This window comes from Megascapheus bottae, chromosome 16 (assembly GCF_031878675.1).
Source record: "Megascapheus bottae isolate mThoBot1 chromosome 16, mThoBot2.hap1, whole genome shotgun sequence".
Classification (NCBI taxonomy): Eukaryota; Metazoa; Chordata; class Mammalia; order Rodentia; family Geomyidae; genus Megascapheus; species Megascapheus bottae.
This window is the reverse complement of record NC_143524.1, coordinates 15,630,702-15,643,010: the sequence shown is the minus strand read 5'-3', so window position 1 is coordinate 15,643,010 and position 12,309 is coordinate 15,630,702. Positions and strand designations below refer to the sequence as shown.

At 35.6% G+C, this 12,309-nt stretch overlaps 1 long non-coding RNA gene across 1 annotated transcript in view; it reads right to left on the bottom strand.

The window, feature by feature from the left end:
• LOC150052943 (uncharacterized) overlaps positions 1 to 7,517 on the bottom strand; it is a 626,716-nt gene extending 619,199 nt beyond the window's left edge. The window contains exon 1 of the long non-coding RNA XR_016538137.1: positions 7,432 to 7,517. This is a non-coding gene — a long non-coding RNA (uncharacterized LOC150052943). The remainder of the gene's footprint in view (positions 1 to 7,431) is intronic.
• Between the last annotated feature and the right edge of the window lie 4,792 nt (positions 7,518 to 12,309).

The following is a 12,309-nucleotide window of genomic DNA, read 5'->3' as shown; positions in this document are numbered from 1 at the left end:
AGCCTTCAGAAACCCAAGGACAGTGCTCAGGCCTTGAGTTCAAGCCCAGGACTGGCAAAAAAAATAAAAAGGAATGACCTTGAGTTACAGACATAGCTAACCCTAGATGACCTCTTAGTAAGTAATAAGATATATTTTGATATCTTCTCATTGGCCACATCCTGAGAGCAACCAGGAAGTATTAATGTTTGTGTATATCATGTGACCTCACCTGAGTGAGACATCTAAGCAACTGAAAGAAAGAGAAGAAAAGGAAGAAATCCAACATACTGGAAAATAAATTATGATTGTTCTACCATTTTGTCAAAAGACTTTCTGAACCCATGGATAGTACATAGAGTAGACACTGAAGTATACAAATAGAGGTTCCTATCTCTGTGAATCATCTACACTATCAATAAACAAAAGTATACAACTGTAAAGGAATGTGGGCACCAATACACTATCCATAAACATCCAGGGTCAGAAAATAGCTGTAAGAAGAACTCAGTTTTCCATTTTATGACTTAATTTTATTCCGTTGTCACAATAAAGACCAAATCAGAGCAAGTTTATTTTTTGAGTTATGATTCATATATATAAATGTGTACCTATACACATATATATGTATAGGTACATATGTATATTTATATGGATATATAGATATTTATACATATATGCATACATATATATTCATATTATGTACATATGTAAATATATATACATGTATACCTAGGTATATACATATATAGGTATACATATACATATATAATTATGATCTTAAGTTTCCTATTATGGTAAAAGAACCCACAGAGAGTTGCAGAAAGGGTTTTGTTGTTTTGTTTTTTAAAAAAAAAAAACCTGGCCTATAAGATTTTCTTTTCCTTTTCTAGAATCTTGATATCTGCAAGACGTGATGGTGTCACGGTTTACTCCTTAGTAAACCAATCACACAGCCAAGACTTAAGAAAAACAAAATCCATTAGAAATGGCAAAAAAAATATGCCATGCTCCCACGAGAAATATACTGGCAGATGGATTTGTGTTAAATAGGTAATGCTTCTTTCCTCCTTGTTACTTTGCTTTTTGTTTGGTGTTTGTTTATTCTATGAGGGATAAGCTTAATTAGTATAACTCTCTAGGTATCTGATACAATCCTCCCTTGAAGAGACAAAAACACTTAATCTGATTAGCATTTTGGAAAAAATTTTGTGGACATGTGGAGAGCATCCCCTTTCTTTATCTGATTTATTAGATGCTGGCATTCCCCAAAAGAACCAAGAAATTAAGACTCAGCTCTTATCCACCTCACTGGTAACAGCCATCTTGTGGGACTCCTGCTCATGAATGTATGAGCCTTACTGGGGAAAAGTGAAGGCTGTGCTTCAAGAGTGATTGTTTCAGGCAGAGGAACAGCAAATTCATAAGAAGAGACAGCACAATTGTTGAGAATGCTAAAAACTGCCCAGAATGGCAAGATTGCAAATTACTACCGTAAAGCAGGAGGGAAAATAAATCCTGGATTAAGTAAGAACCAAACAAGACAGACTTAATATACTAAATCTGGACATAGGGGATTTAATAATAAAATAAACTGATTATGTGAATATGGGATTTAGTAATAAAATAATTGAGGCCTCTCACAAAACCAGCTCTCATCAAAAAAAAAATAATATCTCTAAGGCCTCTCTAACTCTTAAACCTAAGTCAGAAAGGGAGACAGCTAGAATATAGTCCTTACATAGTCAAAACTTGTACACCATGACATTATCACTATTTTTAATGAGAAAATGATAACTACACATAAACCTGAAATTATCTTTCCAAGACAATTCTGGATTGGAAGAACTGATCTTGCAATCAACCTATATTATATATTCATATTTGGTCACGCCTCTTAGGACTGATGAATGGCTGCTATGATTTCAGTCAGTTTTACTTAGGTATTCCAGTAGACTCTGTGAGATGATTTGGTATTCAGGATAACTCAAGACATTTCTTTTCCTTTTCCTTCCAAGAGACAATCAACTTGTCACAAGGCATTACATTTTTCAATATATGTGTATTTCATTCTCTCAAGCAACACATAACACACATAATCCTTCAACACTGGAGGTTTTTTCCCCCTACACCAACAAACACAGCAATTTTAAGTGGATGCATATATCAAAATGGCACATCCAGAATATACAACAGTAATAATTCCTTCTATTTGCATAGTGCTTTTTATTTATAATTTATACAGAGCTGCTCCCAAAAAGGATATGAGACAGCCATAGCACTCCATAATTTATAAAGTGTTCCATCTTGTGACAACCTTGTGAGGGAAGACGAAGAGGAAAGTTTAGTAATCCTGTCAAGAAAGAAAGGAAACTGAGGCTCCAATGCAAAGGTAGCCATACCAAACATTTCCACATCTCTGAAAGCCTTAATCTTTTACATGATTTTAGGACATTGCCTCTAACAACTTGTACTGCTAAAGGCACACTAAGAAATGAATAAGTGGGAAACTCTATGTGTGACTATCGTTTTGGATATCTGTACATAATCTCCATTTCCCCTCTCTCAGCCTCTCCAAGTGTTAAGAATAATGACTAAATATGTAAGATACCTATGATTCCCATAGTTCTATTATAAGTGGCTTATATTTATTATCACATAAAATCCTGATGAATTGCTCATATTAATTCCATTTTAATCATGAGAAAATGATGAGGAAAAGTGAGGTAAGAAAAAAGTTAAGTAACTTTCCCAGTGGGGTGAGGTTTAGAATCAATATTCCTACTTAGACCATCTTAAGTAAAGACTCATTTGTTTAACTTCTATGCTATTCTATGCTATTCTTATTCTTGGCACCAAAAACTTCAGAATAAACTTAAACAATAGTTTTTTCATCAGAGGTTTATTCATTCACACTAGGTACACAAACACATATACCACATTGTATTGTGTGAAATTCTTCTCCCAGATGAATCTACCACCAGCCAGAGATACTTCCCCACAACCCAAGCAATCTTCTATACACCTTGCTAAATCCACATGCAAGCAGAAATTCCCAATAGAGTTCTCTCTCACTAAACACTAATTTGTCTCTCCCCAATAATCAAGCATAGTTGTGTCCCTGCCTGAGGGAATATGTAGGCTATCACAAGGCAAGATGATATCTGGATATATTTGTATTCATACGCAAAGGCTATCTACAGAGTAATTCCCAAATATATTTCCAGAGATGTAAGAGTTAATAGTATACCTGTACTATAATTTCCACTAATAAGCCTACCCATTGCTGTAGCATACCTGCTACTGTAACTTTCAAACTCTTATATTTCCACCTGCATGCCCAGCACATGTGCTGCTACCTGGGACTGAATCATGACTACATCTTAAACACTTCTGATCCTTCTAAACCCGAAACTTTACTTATTTCTATCCAATTTTTCTTGGAGATTTTAATGAAGAAACAAATTGAGTAATTATGAGAAATTCCAAAGAGAGGGAAGAATTTTTAAAAAGAAAAAAGTCACAATTTTAGTGTAGTAGAGGGAGCAGATGAAGGAGGAGAGAGTAATGAGGTGATAAATATGATCAAAATACATTGTATGTGAAGATATAATGAGACCTGTTATTGTGTGCAATAAAATGTACAAACTATCAAAAGAATACATTTATTCAGGCACAATACAAAAAAAGTTGCCCTTGGAATACAAGTACTGTATTAGTCATTGTGAAGACAGAGATGAGCCTCACAGATAGTCTGGACTCAGAGTGACTGGTTAATAGAAGAGGACACTGGGATAAGAAGGCCACAATGCCTGTGAGATTTCAAATCCTGTAAGGAATCTAAAGAGAAACAACTGAAGTAAGATTTTCAGATATTGAACATGGAACATCACAGAGAAAAGGAAAATAAATAAAATAACTAAATAAGACCTATGGTTGTCTGGCTTACTGCCTTGAGAAAGACTTCAGGTTTCAGAACAAGGATTCTCTCTAAGTGAAGGAGAAAGGCAGGAGTTCAGAATTGTCAACAAGGCTAGAATTCACTGAGTAGAGTACTAGCAAGGAGAAACCTTTTCAGAGAACATTTCAGAAATTTGGAGACAGTGCAATTCTTTAAATGAGTCCTAACTAATACAGGAAACTATACAAGTTCAGGCAAAAGAACCCCTTTCAACTCCAAAGAGCAGAGCATGAAGGAAAAAAGAAATCCCATAACTAACCAGGCATAGGATAAAGTATTCAAAACAGCATTGATTTAATAATGAAGCAGAATTAGTTCTGGAATAGAAATTGCCCTAGCCTTGCTAACAAACCCACTGCAGAAAATCTTGATGGGATGATACTATTTTAAGGTCAATTAACTACATTTCACAACAAAACTCAAGAATATTAATAAAGAATCAAAAATATTCAGCACATAACAATGTAAAACCACAACACCTATCATTCAATAAAAAAAACCAACAGGCATACAAAGAAGCAAGAAACAGTAGCCCATAATTAGACAGAAAAATATCAACTGTACATTACTGAAAGGAAAATGGAAAAAGCTCCTGTCAACTGATTATTTTATTCCTTGTGAAAAATTTAAAATAATCTTTCATAAACAACAAAAGGACACATTTTTATTTAAAAGTCAAAACAATTCATCACCAATAGACTCACACCATGAATGTATGATTTTAAAATGTTCTGAGGCAAAAATAGAAAACTCTAACAAAAGTGTGACTTAACATGTGTTAAGAGTGCTAGAGACAGTTTTATTAAGTGAGTACATATTAAGTTTCTCTTATTTTAAATCTTTTATTGAAGAAGAATAATAATATCCTACGGGATTAAAACAGAAAAGTAAAATGTATGACCCAAATAGCACAAAATCTGAGTGGACGAAATGGAAGTAAAATTTCTGTCTGTTTCATCTACACTATATAAGAGTGTAATAAGTCCTTGAAAATGCACTGAAATAAATTAAAGATGTATTCTATACACACTGAAACAAGTAAATCAACAAAAGCTACAAATTGATTTTTTAAAAAAGATGAACAAATTCAGAACAGGTTAAATAAGAGCTGATAGTACAATAATGACTTGAGCTTAACTGTATTAATTAATGATCAAACTAAATATAAAATTAAGTAAGAATGGTTTAAGCCTCCAAATTGAAAAAGAGGGGACTCTGCATTGGATTGTAAAGCTGGATGCTTTAAAAGTGGATTTTTAAAACTATAGAAAATTTTATATTTTCTACAAGAAAAAATGGAATTAAAAGTATGAATAATGAATACATCAGATGGGGGTTTGGCCTAGTGGTAGAGTGCTTGCCTAGCATGCACCAAGATCCAGGTTTGAGTCTTCGGTACCACTTACACACAAAAAACTAGAAATGATTCTGTGGCTCAACTGGTAGAGTTCTAGCCTTGAGAAAACCCAAGCACAGTGCTCAGGCTCTGAGTTCAAGCCCCAAGACTGGTAAAAAAAAAAAGAATAGATCATATGGAGCAAATGACAGTTAAATTTCTCAAACAAAACTGATACAGAGGAAAGAATATAATCAGGTACAGTGTGTCATTTCAAAATGTAAAAGGCATCTGTCATCCATGGAATGTTTCTTAAATATTTAAGAAATATAATAACAAGACCTTCAAAATAAACAAAACAAAAACTAGTTGAAGAAATAGGGCTGAGGGTATATCTCTATGGTAGAGGCTTATTTGATTTTTATTAACTCTTTGTATCTTTATGTTCAAAATTAGGAAATAACTTTAGCTTCTAAAAGTGAGAGAAAAATTACACAAGTAATTCAAAAATTCCAGGCACATACTAAGAACAATAAAAGATTTATGTTGTTATTTCCACTGCAACATATGATACCTTATTATGACTCACCCATCATTGGTGAGAGTTCAGATTCTCGGTTCAATTCTCTTAGTTAAATTGGCTAAAGCTTAGATGTCAAGTTAAATTCTCTTTCCTGGTTGCAAACGAGATCTATTGAAATTAGATATCTCTGTAACATACTACCACTAGCATTCATATATTAATAAAAATACCTATTTCAAATAAACAAATACCTATTTCAAATAAACAAATAAACTTATACATAATATACCAAATACCAAAGTCAGATACAGTAACAACATGAGATAAACCATAAGGGGGAAAAGAAGAAAAGAAATAACTTCACACAGTGCATGAAGAACAACAGTCACAAAGATAGTCATGAATATTTTTGACAGGAAGAGAACACAGGCATTTAAATAAATTTGCATGAATATTCATAGCAGCTCCATACAATAGCCAAAAGATAGAAAGAAGCCAAATATCTGAAATGTGATATATACAGACAATGGAATGTTATTTGTCCATAAAAAGGAATGAAGCGCTGACATGTATTGCAGTATACATGAACCTCAAAGTATTATGGTGTGGAAGAAGACAGACACATAGTAAAATACTGTATGGTTTTGTTTATATGCATAAAATTATACAACAGAAAGTAGAGAACAGGAGTAGTGACGTGTGTGACTGCAGGAGATATGAAGGATTGGTGAGGCCCTGCTCGTGTGTTGGGCGCCGCCACACGACTGCCTGGACTGCGTGGTCTCCAGAGCTCTGAGAACTGGAGAGCATGAGCTGTACCACATTCTCTTGGGTGCTTTTTATTATGGACAATAGGATTTTTCTGTTACTGGCAAACAAGATCTCTCCTAGTTTGTGAGAAACATTTTAATAAAGTGCTTTTAAAAAATTGAAAAAAGAAGAAAAAGGCATGGTATCTTCTTTTGGGGTGATGAAAATACTTAGGAAACTGGCAGGATAACTGTGTTGGCTGTGCAGCATTGTAAATATCCTAAATGTCACTTTTTATAGTTAAAATGGTTAATTTTGTGTTATCTCAATTTTATCTAAGAAGGAACTATATATAAATGAAAAATAAAAACAGGTGGGCAGTAAAAAAAAAAAAGTTAGCCAACAGTTACACAGTGAGATGAAAGGAGCCTATGCCTAGAGCAGATCACAGAGGCTCAATAGCTACGTGTATGTCACATAATAATGTTTTACAAAATGAACCCCAAGAAATGGAAACGAGAGGTTTTGTAGTTGTTGTTGTGCTTGTTGTTTTCCTTTTATCTCCTATGTTAGTTTGCCTTTGAGAGGGTAAATGGGAAGCACAGAAAAGTGGGGACAAAAGGAGAGCAAATGCAGCCTTGGTATTCACTAGAAGCTGTGCAGACCATGAGCTATACAACTTGTGGATGGGGATGGGAGGGAAAAACTGGGAAGAGCAATGAAAGGGGTTACATGGTTCATAAAGAATACACTCATTCATTACCTCACCTAAATAACGGTAACCCCACTAGACATGACCTCTACAGTAACTATATATGTTTTCCAAGCATGAATAAGTAGTAAAGTCTGTATCATGGCTTCCAGACCCTATATGAACCTCACCTTGGCTGACTTCCATCTCCTAGTGACAGGCGGTAGTAAGCATAACTGCCCAACTGCCATATCTGCTACCTGTTCCATCCCTGCCTTCCGCCCAGCTTCCAACAGACTGCTTCTAGCCAATAACTGAGAGCAAGAACTTCTAATACAAGTGCAGCCTTGCAAGTGGATGGCTTTGACTCCTGAACTCTGTCTGGTGCCTCCATCGAGGTGTCAGCTGCACATTGGTCCAGCGGTTAACCTTCCACTTCCTCTTTCTGATTTCTAAGAGTCTGCCCCACCCCACGGTATATGTCTTGTACATTTAATCTTGTCTCCATGCCTGCATTTTAGAGGACCTTAACTATCATGAAATTATTCTTTGCCAATTAGCTTTCTTTACTTAGCTTTAAGTTTTTGCGATTTATTCATATGAATACATTTATCTCCAGTTCATTAATTTTCATCAGTGTGAAAGTTTCTGTTATAGGAATATCCTAAAATTGATTTATCTTTGATTCTTTTGATGGACATGTATGTTATCTATAATTTTTTTCTGCATTACAAGCAATGCTTCAATGAACACGTTATACATCAGTCATAGGATAGGCACTCTTTCAGCAGGGGTTGTCAATTGCTTCCCAAGTCATTCCATGTATTTGCACACCATCTCGGAGAACGCCTGTGGTTCCAGGGTACAGTCCATGAAATCATTAATCATTTTCTTTTCATCACTCTCAATGGGACTAAATTATACCTCATTGGAGTCTAATTTGCATCCTCCTGGAGACTATTGATAACAGGCATTTTTCACATTCAATGGCTTTTTTCTTTAAGTTTTCTGTACAGTGATTTGTCTGGTCAACTTCTTTTATTGTTAGATTGAGATGTTTCTCTTTAGCCTCTTGTGCCTCTTTTCTCCTTAGAGCCCTCTGAGTATGCTGCACAATAATCCTATATTTTGTTTAGAAATCTCTCATTCTGTGCAGACACTAATGGGCCGCTTGTGTAATTCTAGCTATAATGGAGGCTAAGAACAAAAAGACTGTGGTTCAAGACCAGACCTGGAAGAAAATTTCATGAGACTCTGGTCTAAAATTAGCATATATATGAATATATATGTGTGTGTATATATATATATTTATTAGAGATGTAGTTTACAAGGCACACCATGAGCCTTGAGCAAAAAGTCTGAATCCCAGTCCTAGTACTGACACAAAAGAAGAAAAATGAGGAGGAATGGAAGGAGGAGGGGAACAAGGGGAATTAGATGTTTTCATACTTGTGTATCACCAATTGGAATAAACTCCTTTAGCTCTCTGCCATTACAGAGAGCTTATCCAATTTCATGTAAAGCTGGAATTTTTATCTGAAGCATTTGCCTCTCCCATCTCAGCCCAATATTTTTGTGTATTTAAAGATGGAACACAAAGGCCTGACTCATTCCCCAAGGTTCAGTAAGACACCAGGTGCACACAAACAGGCTTGGCTGTGCTGTCCACAGGCACATTATTCCAGCCTAGGCTTTGTGGAAAGTTCCTGTCACCCCAGGCAGGGCATTCCATTCTGGACCTAACCAAAAGTACTCATCCCTAGCTCCTCAAGTAATTACAGCCTATCTTTTACTCCTTTGTTTCCCTAAGACCCATATAAACCTGGCTCCAAATTCAGTCTCTGACACAACCTCCAAACGTGCAGGAAGTTCTGTGCCTCTCGCTGGCAATAAACAATCCTAGACTGTTGACAATCAAGTCTACAGACTATTCCTTTTCCATTTTCCTAACAGTATCCATACCAATCTAGTTTTTCTTTTCTTTTTAATAATATCTTTATGTTGCTGTATAAAGGAGTTGCCATTTACCAAAGCAGTTTATGAGTATATCTTGATCAACGTCACATTCTCCTTCCATCCTCCCAACCCACTCTTTCCCTCACTCTTTTTAATGTTTGTAGGATATACATTGGACTCTTGATTGCATTCTCTCTCTCTTCTACTATTCATTCTTCTACCCTTTTCTCCTTGAACTGAACCCACTCCTCTCAATGCTTTTTGGTGTTTCATTTTGCTGAACTCTGATATTGCCTTTCTATGGAATTACACTACTTGAGACCTCCCTTACATCTATGGTATTTCATTTAATACCTTTATATATAATTGCATACCAACAAACATATTTTCTTATAAGTTTACAGCTCTAATTTCTACATATAAGGGAAAACATAGATCTTTTTGTTTTTATGGGCCTGATTTATATGAAGAAAATGCTCAACAACTATGCTCATAAAGGAATCGCAAATTAAAACATCTGAGATTCCACCTCAGCCCCGTTAGATGTTGGCCACCATCAAGAAAACAAACAATAATAAATGTGGGGAGGATTCACCTAAACGGAACCCTAATACATGGCTGGTGAGAACACAAACTTGTCCAAACACTGTAGTAATCAGTGTGGAGGTTCCACAAGAATTAAATACAGAACTACCCTGTGGTCTAGCAATTTTACTCCTGGGCATTTACCCAAAAGATTACAAACCAGGATACAGTTAAAGCCACCAGAAAACCAAGTCAATTGTGGCATGATTCATTATAGTCAAAATATGGAATTAACACAGATGCCCCTCATTAGATAGATGGATCAAGAAAATATAGTAGATATATGAATTTTACTCATCCAGTAGAAAGAATGATATTTTATATTATGTATATAATATAATATAGCTTGCTACAAAATGATATTGTCAAGACATGGAAAGACCTGAAAAAAAATGTTACATAAAGTCAGGCCTATCTCATTTTTTTTGTTTTTTGCTTTTTTGTTTTCGTTTTTGTTAGTCGTGGGGCTTGGACTTTAGGCCTGGGCACTGTCCCTGAGCTCTTCAGCCTTACCCCTTGAGCCTCAGCACCACTTCCAGTTTTCTAGTGGTTAATTTGGGATAAGAGTTTTCTGGTCTTTAGTGCCCAGCCTGTCTTTGAACTGCAATCCTCAGATCGCATCCTCTTGAGTAGCTAGAATTACAGGCATGAGCCGCTGTGCCTGCCCATCTAGTTTTAAGTTCAGACACACTCTGGCATTCTTTTACCCTGGATTCTTAGGAGTAAATATGTGCAGAGACTCCTATTATGAATTTATCTCAATGTTTACAATATCATCAAGAAAGTTGCTAAGGCAGAGGAGAGAAGAGGAATCAGCACGATCAGAAAACTGATGCAATGTTGTTGAAGCCTTAAAAAAATCAAATGTGAGCTGGCCATTTGAGAATGTATAGATGTTAGATTTGCCCCTTTGCTACTTGTAAACAGGACTGAAGAACTCAATGATGAGACATCCTGACTTGAGGAAAGCAACAATAAGCTTGAAATGGAGACAGATGAAGACAGTTCTGTATGCTGAGCAGCTGTGATCACTAATCAAGATTATTGTGCCCAAGTTTCATAGTGTCATCTCATTTGTAAATTGTCCAGATGCGTTTGACCCTCTCTTAGCCCAGTTGTCCTGAATGCAATGAGTTTTGACCTGCAATATGCTCTCTTTTGTTTCATTTCATTTTTTCCCCTTGGTCATGAAATTTGATTGAAAACATAATTTCATGGCAAAACATAGTAGAGGATAGACATGTAAGAGACATCTTCAAAGCTTATAGCTTACTACCAGTTTGTGGTAAGTCAATGAAAGCAACCACTTGCAACTCATAATTCCTTTTGCTTCTTGTCAGACCTACTTCACAGTCCTAAAAAGGACTTCTTTGTTCCATCCAGTCTGTGCAAGCTCTCTATTCTCAGGATCAGAGTTTAGGAATATTAGCCCTGACTTTCAGGTTTTATGTGTCTGTGGCTTCGTGGAGTTTGTGTTTGACAATTAGCCAACAATTCAAAAAGCGCTCGCAGCTTGAGCTTTCTCTACTATCCTTTTGGTCATTAAATGGATGATGATGGGGTAGTGGATCCATCAAGGAACTAAAAGCTATAGGAAGTATAAGATATGCTACTGTGCCTCCAAAAATATCTTTAAAAGAAATAATGTTTGTTCATGGGAGAAACAGGAAAAAATAAGCAGATTGGATATTATTCTCTCTTCTCTTGAAAGAAACCATATCTAAGATAGGGCCAAGATTATAGAGCTGATCTCAATTTGAGGATCCTTGAACCCAAATGATTCTTCTTCAGGTTTATCAGTAGAGGTAGAAGGGATGATTGTGTTTGTAGCTAATACTGCAACTTTCTCTGTAAACATAACAATGGGATTTGAAGCACTGACCTTGTCCCAGTTTCAGTCTTCAAACAAGGGCTACTTATCCTGTAAACAACAAATCAACATCCACATGGTATGATTTTCTGTGGTGATTTTGTGGCAAGTTAGCTATATTAGATGAGACAAATTAAATGAAGTATTATTAATCAAGGGCCTTGTGGTGGTATTAAATAGTATTTTCAGTGCTTTATCGGCATACAAAAATATGGATAGAAGATACTGTAAAATCCTTTAAGGTACTAAAACTTTGGAAGGACCTTGAAATGTCAAATTTTCCATACAAGTATTCTGTCTACAAATTTTTGCTTATTTAAGGTTCACATACATAGAGTCAGCAAATATAATTAAGAATGAAGTTTTCTCCCAAGAACGAAACTTCTAGTAGAAAGTAGTATTATTTTAAAATATTGTTTTGAGTAGTTACAATCAGTATGTAACACACACCACAGAAAATCCACCAAGAGATCCCAAGAATTGAAAAAAAAATAAAATATGTCCCTCTTATATAGTCAACCAGATATAATCCATTACATACTTGTTCTCAAAATAAACAATAATGCCAGGCAACTGGTGGGTCACTCCTTGCTACTTAGAATTGGAAGTTCACAGTTAGAAGCCATTTTGGGAAAGGAAAGTCTGTCTGAGACTATTA